Source organism: Suncus etruscus, chromosome 13 (genome assembly GCF_024139225.1).
Source record: "Suncus etruscus isolate mSunEtr1 chromosome 13, mSunEtr1.pri.cur, whole genome shotgun sequence".
Lineage (NCBI taxonomy): Eukaryota > Metazoa > Chordata > Mammalia > Eulipotyphla > Soricidae > Suncus > Suncus etruscus.
In genome coordinates this window covers 75,605,522-75,614,255 of record NC_064860.1, presented here as the reverse complement: position 1 = coordinate 75,614,255, position 8,734 = coordinate 75,605,522, and the positions used below count along the sequence as shown (strand labels likewise).

Genomic DNA, 8,734 nt, shown 5'->3' with positions numbered 1-8,734 from the left:
TTTACCTGCTTCTATTTACCTTCCACTTAAATGCACTACACTACAGGTAATCTATCTACTTCTATATTCCACTTAAATGCACTACACTACACTTGGGATGCTTCAACTATCTTTAGTGAAATTACAAGTAAAATTTATAATACCATCAGAATAAAATATCCAAACTCAAGAGAAAAAAAGAAACCTCAGGCAGATTATAGTATATTTAGCCAAAAGAGAAATGAGGAGGAAATAGCTAATAATCAAAAAATGAAAATATTAAACCTATTTATAAAACTCAGGTCAAGTCCCCAGAGATACCCAAAAATTTAAAAAAAAATTATTTCCCTTGTAAGAGCAAATCAGTAGTAGTATTGAAGAGAAAAAAAGTAAAACTTTAAATCTCATTTACAATTGCTGCGAAAACTCAGAGAAAGGGGCTAAATACAAAATCATAAAGGAAAAGAACAGATATTTAGAGTATTTTGAAACAGAATTGTATGACCAAAGGGAAAAGTTTTAGAAAACAAAGTATAGAGTTACAATGAAAAAGAAAAGTAGTAGTGCTTGTGGCTTGACATTTCAGCATAAACAAAGTTTGGAGATGTGAAAAATAAAGACTACTTGAATCAGTACTACATCATCATGCCTTCAACAATAATTATTAGCTCATTGCCACTGTTTTGCAACTTTGTATTTACAATTCTTTTAATACCCCTGCTTCTTTCTAGTCCACCTATTTATCTACCCATTACAACTCAGCCATTCTGGGGATAATTGTATCACAGCTACTTCAGAAAGGCGAGTTTCAATTTACCCTGAGGTTTTATTTATAGAATTTATGCCAAGTCATAGAAATGCTTTCAAAACCTAATATTTCTTGGGTGTCATTTATATTAACATTATATTATATTAACAATTTTAACGTAATGCTTACACTTGAGAACTACTGAATAAAGTAAAATACCCATTAGCAAAAATTATTAAAACATCAACTTATCAAAAATATTTAGCAACAAGGTAACATGCTCATCTGATATGTATATGTTTAATCACTGAAGTTAGAACAAAACATCTTGATTCAATGAGTAAAACAGCTTGAATTATGAACATAGCAGTGTAATAAAATTACTGCAATTATACTCTCAAAACTTCAATAGGATAGGTGCCAACCATTCCTTTTTCATATGGAAAAATTCCTTTGGTAGTTACTTAAGTTTGGATATAAACTTCATAGATTTATTCTTATATTTCTGTCGTCTTCATAATAAAGATGAAACTTCAATTTAACCTTTGAGAGAAGATATTACAGCTTGCATAATTTATCTACCAGGAGAATGTTTGTGGCAATCACAGTGCAGGATGAATAAGCTATTTCTTTACACAATAGATAAAACCCATATGCCCACTTCTTCTGCTACCGTTGGTTTACAGCTCAAGTCTACACCCCAAAACTGACCAGAATCTGAATGTTCTGCTTGAAATTTAACTAGTGTTTCCTGAAGGTCAAAACCATAGTTCTGAGCAAGAATATTGATAATAATGTGTAATGCATCAGCAAATACCTGAACAAGCTGGACCCTGCTCTTTATATTAGGCTTATATTTTAAAGAACTAAATATATATATATTTTATACATTCATTTATTTAGCTTATATATAATGCTATGTATTATATACTATATATGTAGTCTATATCTAATTAATATATAAAATAAATTATATAAATATATATACATTATGTAAATATATACATATATTTAGCCTATATACTAGGGTCCTGCCATTGTCACTTCCACTGTAACCCTAACTGGAACTACACACCAATCAATAGCATTTTTAAGAGCTCTCAAGCCATCTCTTAGTGCATCTTTAATTTGAGTGTGTGCTTGCTTATTTGGCCCTTGGACAAATAATGTCACTGAGCAAGAATCATAACATTTTTCAATAAAAGTAAATTTCCATTCTTCTAATGTATATTCATACACAAGTCCTGCATGTCCCAAACAGTCAGGATTTAGGTCTTCTAAGGAATTTAGAGCGAGATCACCCCGGGCAAGATTCAGCCTTTCCTTATTTCTCCTCTTAGCTCTGTACAGAGCTTCCATGCCTTCTTTATCAAAAGCATCTAAAGAAAAAGGGATAAATTCCTTTTTGATTAACAACAAATCCTTTATCTGAATCAACACAGAATTTTTTTTAATTCTATTATTTTTATCTCTATCTTCAATAAATTTTCTTTCAGCTTTTACTAATTTTTCTCTCTTCTGCACTCTTAAGAAAATGACAGAATTCACTTGTTTTTTCATACTCTAACAAAACATTGCAGGTGAGAATGTATGCATTTTTTAAATATTTATTTATTTATTTATTTATTTATTTATTTATTTATTTATTTATTTTGGTTTTTGGGCCACACCCGGCGGTGCTCAGGGGTTACTCCTGGCTTTCTGCTCAGAAATAGCTCCTGGCAGGCACGGGGGACCATATGGGACATCGGGATTCGAACCAACCACCTTTGGTCCTGATCGGCTGCTTGCAAGGCAAACGCCGCTGTGCTATCTCTCCGGGCCCTTAAAATTTTATTTTATTTGATTTATTTTTGGGTTTTGGGTCACACCCAGCAGCGCTCAGGGGCTATTCCTGGCTCTAAGCTCAGAAATTGCCCCTGGCAGGTTCAGGTGACCATATGGGATGCCGGAATTTCAACCAACTTCCTTCTGCATGCAAGGCAAATGCCTTACATCCATGCTATCTCTCCAGCCTCGAATTTATGCATTTCTACTCTTCTTTTCATATCAGACTGTCATGCTGTCAAGGTCCAAATCAAACCTCTGGTTAAGCTTGTATCAGGTCCAGATTTATGTTTCATTTCCATTATTTCAACCATGAAGAGATCAGTAGTCTGTTTTTTTTTTTTTTTAATAGCCAAAACAGATTCTGCCTTTGTTAAGACATCAGCAAGTTCAGTATGAACTTTAGTATGTAGAGATGTTCTACCCACATCTATAAGTGTTTCTCTGTTCATTGGTTTGCTTACATTAACTTGTTCTAGAAACTGAAGGGCCCTAGCCTTTGAAGTTTCAAACCCTTCTGCTACTTTCCTTGGATGAAGACCTTCATATATCTAGAGGGATCCGCCTATTTTAGCAGCTCCTCAATGATTAAGACATTAATTAGAAATGGTACCATCAACAATTATGTCATCTTGGGCTGTTGCCACGTTGGCTATTATGGAGGCTGTTGGATGCTGAATTTGCTTTTTATGAAGCAGAGCATTGCCATTTTTGGTCAGTTTGGTATCGCTGGTGTTGAAAACAAGCATCTTCATGGTGCCTTGAGGCCCCAATTTGGTCCTCATTACATTCTGCTGTCCCTACACTATGTTTATATTGACCACCAAAGCTGCCTGTGCTGGGACTAACTTGGTCTTAGTGTTGAGGGTCTTCACAGTGGTCATTGCAAAGTCAGAAGAGGAAAAGAAAAAGAGCAGTTTGTCCCAACCCACAGGCATTTCAGGTTTAGGTGGTCGAATATACCTGAAATTATTCTAGAGAATAGGAAAAGTTCCATTCACTTTCTTCTAAACTGTGTATAGAAATTAATGAAAAAGTCTGTACAAAAATATAACAGCTAATGAAAAGTTATCTATAAGAGGAAAGATACCAGGATCAAATCATAAAATTGAAAGCCTATAATTTGTTCTTTATAAATTTGGATATTATTAGGATATTAGTCATCATTCTATCAACTATTATATTTTTAAAATGTGGAATATTTATCCATTATTTTCAAGTTTCAAAGAATAATATGAGTCAAATATCCACATGTTGTAGAATTTTTTCCTGTTTGGATTATTAATGGTTGCATTTACAAAAACAGAAATTCTAAACAAATTATTCAAATTTGCCTAATAAAGCAAGGGATTGTTACATAGATTTGATTATTGTGAATTAAAAAATTGTGTATATTTATCAACACAAATTAAAAGTAATGTGAGCATAACCATTTTCTAGGTAAACAAACTGTAAAAAGAATTGACATTGTCTTAGTGGAAAATACTTCAATTGGTATGCCAAGGTCATAATGATTTAATTGCCTCAAATTTTAATTGGTTATTTATCAAGTTCATGTAGCCTTTAGGGAGAAAGGTATAAAAACCTCAGCTCTGTGTGTAAATTTACTCTTATGAGGTATAACAAAATACATTATCAGTGTCCTTGTACAAATGATCATGTATCTCTAAGGACAAGAACAAAAAAATACTTCATTTTGCATAATCGAAAGATAATAAACACAAACTATAAGGTAGGAAAATTATAATTTTACTATAATATACTTTTAAATAGATTTGATAATTTGTGAGATTTTATGTTTTTTATTTTAATTAAAATGTTTTTAAATATTCAAGGATATTTTAGCATTTTTTTGTTGTTATAGTTTTTAGGGCCACATTCCTTGGTGCTCAGGTGTTACTCCTGTTTCTGGGCTCGGAAATCCTCCTGAAAGGCTTGATAGACCATCTGTGACATGGAGGATTGAACATTGGTCTACTGACTGCAAGGCAAGTGCCCTACCTGCTATCTCTTTAGCCCTTAGTATATTTTTAAAAAATGTCTTTCCAACCCTATAAATATCTATTCATTCTTGTGATGAGTTGACTGAGTGAATCAACTATTTATCCAGGAAATAACTGATACCATTTCTACATTTATATCTATAAGAACAAACTAATTAAGATGATCGAATGTCTAGAAAATTAGAAAATATAACACCCAGATTTTGGTACTGTACCAAAATTTGGAATGCATAAAGGATTATTAGAATATACATGATGATTCTATATTTTAAAGTTTAATATTACCAAAATTTCTCTGATTGGATAACATTGATTTATTTTATATCATTAAGGATATTTAAAAATTTCACCATTTTTGAAGAAGAAATTTGTGCTGAAAACCAAATTTCATCATCAGGACTGAATTAAATGGAATACCAAGTTTCATAAAATATATGTTGCCAACTCTGTGTTCTCTAGACTCATTTTGTAATTTGATAGTTGAAATATGTATTTCTGAATAAAGAGAATGAATTATAATAATGAAATCAAATGCCAAGATTGGTGTAGGAATGAATTTCATCAAGACTAGAACTATGGATATAATAGTCCAGAATTAGAATTAGTGGAAAAGTATATAAAATGGTAAATAACTCTAGTCAGCTTAAAATGCTATATAGACAGGTCGAAAACATAAAAAAAGAAAAAGATTACAAGTGCTGGCAGGATGTGATGAAAAGGGAATTTCAGTCACTACTGGTGTGAACATTGATTTCTCTAGCCTTAAAGAAAACAATATAAATATTCCTCAACAAAACTAGAAACCGCATTTTCATATGATCCAGCAATACTTCTGTGAATATAACTTATAGGCAATAAACTTAAAAGAAAAAAAAAACAAAAAAGTAAAACCACAATTCAAAAAAAGTATTTGCACTCTTACGTTCATTGAAGCATTAATTATTGTAGCATTATTTATTGAATTATTTATTATTATTCATTGAAGCCAGAACTTGGAAAAAAGAAAGTATCTAAGAACAAATGAGTAGGTAAAGAAAGTATGGGGCATCTACAAAATGAAATACTACACAGCGTTTAGAAAAACAGTCAGAAATGTGCTTATATATGGTTGTATGAGTGGATATGGATAATCTAACACTGAATGGAATGAATCAGAGGGAAATGGACAGCTATAGAATCATAACAGTCATTTGTGAGATATCAGAAAAATACCATAATATGGTAACAATAACCAAAAGACAAAATAAATAAGGGTCAGGAGGACTGAGGCACTCTAGAAACCTTGCTACAAAAATAGTTGAAATGTAATTAAGACATAGAGGAGACTGCTATAACTATAATATTTAGAGATTATAATTCTGGACAAGAACTGGGTGGTGATTTTCCTGTTTCAGTATCACCTACAACTTATGATTCTCTGAGTTTTGCCAGTAGTGATTCCTGATTACAAGGCCAGGAGTATACCATGAGCATACCAATTATCCTTCCACCACCACCCCAATTCCATTGTTAAAACATATTAAGTAAATCAAGCTAGAAATCTTAGGTCAAGGTAAATTTCTGTTATTGTTTATATAAACCATACTTTCTATGCACAGCTGCAGATCAGTGGGAATAAATCTAGAAAAAGTACAACAAATGGTATTTTGTGACTAAAATTTCACTAAACTACCACAGGTGTATATAACAATAAATGAAACACTGATATGATAATTTTTATTCTTTATCTAGAAACAGAATCAGCTAGAAAATCAGATTGTTGTATTCACATATTCAAAGTTTCTAACTGGTATGTTTGGAATATGGTCCAGAAATGGCTATCTCAATTAAATTGTCAGATGATGCCCAATTGTTACTGAACCACTCTTTGAGATCACTGGATTACAGAATGTGAATAAACCAGTTTTGAATCCTTACTCTGCCTGTAAGTACTAAAAGTTCACAAATGCATAAAATGAATAATATAGTGAACATTGTGACTTGATCTCTTAAAATAATATATTTTAATTTATGTTAAATAGCCCTGTAGCTATTATTGTGAAATTACATGAGAAAATCACCAGCATCTTGTTTGGTACTTGATAAATATCAATGCCCAGAATTTTAATATTTCTAATATGTTTTAAGTATCAATTTAATTAATTGGACCATATATAAAGGGTCAGTGGAAGTCTGTAAAAAGCAGTATTTAATAGTATAAAGATAAACATCTGTTTTTATTTACTAATATTAAATAGTTGTTCTAATATTACCTAGGTCAACAAACATATACACAATAGCTATTTTTGTGCTGATTTACTATGTACAACTATTCTGTAGCCATATTTTAATTATCTCCTAAGAAATTACTTTTATGATTTAAAGTCAAAAGTAAAATGAAAATAAAGTAGTTTGCTCTTATAATATGAAATAATGGATAACCTTCTGTCATAAGATAGTAATGTTTCATTTATATTGTACCCTCTGAAAAATTTAGATGTTCGGGATAAGTAAAAATTTTCAGATAAAAATGCTCAATCCTTAAAATAAAATATTCACTCTTCCTTGTTACTTTATAAAACACTGTGAGACATGTAATTTCTTACCTTTTTTATATTTTAATGTTTCAAGATGTTTAAGGAAATATCTTCAGGTTATTGGAATTGTACCACCATCTAATTCTATGATAAATTCAGGGAAGTTTGAAGTAAATTGGATTTAACATATGCTTATTTTACCACCGTTAAATTTGATTTAAATCCCTTATATCATAGTGAAGAATATAGAATACCTGTATGCATATAATTTATTCAAAATGAGCTCTTTTTAAACATTTTCATCCTTTTACATCCATCTAAAATTTTTCATGTATTTCTCAAATCACTATTTTAGGAAACAGTAAAAATTAAACCATTTTATACTCTGTAGGTTCTTATGTATAGCTACCAACCAGGTAGTTCCTGGAGTCGAGATTGTCCAAAACATAATTAAAAATATACTTTGCCTAGATGACTTAGAGTTTTGAAGACTAAGAATTTTTATTTGGAAGAAGTGATCTTGCAATCTAGTTATTTAGTTATACTCTTTAGGCTAGGCCAAGATGACATTGACTCAAGTAATTACTGTTGCATAAGACATGTGCCTTATTATACAATTTTATAGCTTTATTTATAAGATTTTAATAGTTTTTTTAAATATCAGATCATCTAAGTTCATTGAGTATTTCTGACTTCCTTGTTTTTTTTTTCTTTTAGACTTTGGCAAATCTGCATAAAAACTTCAAAATATTAAATTCTGTTTCTTTCCTGGTAGTTTCCCCAAGTCCTATAAAAAATGGTTCTCAACTGTAGAATATAGGTTGAATTTACTGATTTAGGGCTGCCCTTTATAATCACTTGTTTTCTCCATTCATATACATCAATTTAATCAATTAAATAGGAGCCTAGGCCTCACTAGTTTTTAAAATTCCCAACTTATTTTGATAAGCAGCCATGGCTGAGAATGCTATATAATAATACCTTGTATAATTTATATTTTAAAAATAGAATATAAATATAAACTACTAATTCTCAAATAAATTGAAGATATATAATTAGATTTTCTTTAAATGCGAGTTCTATAATTGCATTAGTAATATACTGATATGAAAAGTCAGTCTTTGAGGCACTCATAATTATAAGAAAGTGGAAGCATTTGTAATTAACAATAATAATAGCTCATTCATAAATATAACACAAGTTCAGAGGTTTATTTGGGAGGAAGGGTCACACTCATTGGCAGTCAGGGGTTACTCATGGCTCTGCACTCAGAAATAGCCCCTGGCAGGCTCAGGGACCATATGGATGCTGGGATTCTAACTACTGTTAGTTCTGAATCAGCTGTGTGCAATACAAACTTCCTACCACTATGCTCTGTCTTAGGCCCCACAAGCTCAGAAATATGAATGATCACACTCATCAGTATACCTCTGTTCTCTGAGCCAAAGTGAATATACTGACTGTTCTTTCTTCCTTCTTATACTATTGCATAAGTAGTCTTTATACTATTGTAATAATATAAGAAATTGTGTTTTCCTTTTGATTGTGTTCTCCTACTTCATGATTTCAATGGCTGTAGCCCTCAAGGAACAATGTTGTGTATTCAAAGACAAAACTGGGTTAGTAAGAAATAGTGTTCAGCGTATTGGTAATGGAATACA

At 31.3% G+C, this 8,734-nt stretch overlaps 1 pseudogene; it reads right to left on the bottom strand.

Moving 5' to 3' along the window:
- Positions 1-1,265: 1,265 nt before the first annotated feature.
- Positions 1,266-3,438, bottom strand: LOC126026008 (T-complex protein 1 subunit zeta-like; annotated as a pseudogene).
- Between the last annotated feature and the right edge of the window lie 5,296 nt (positions 3,439-8,734).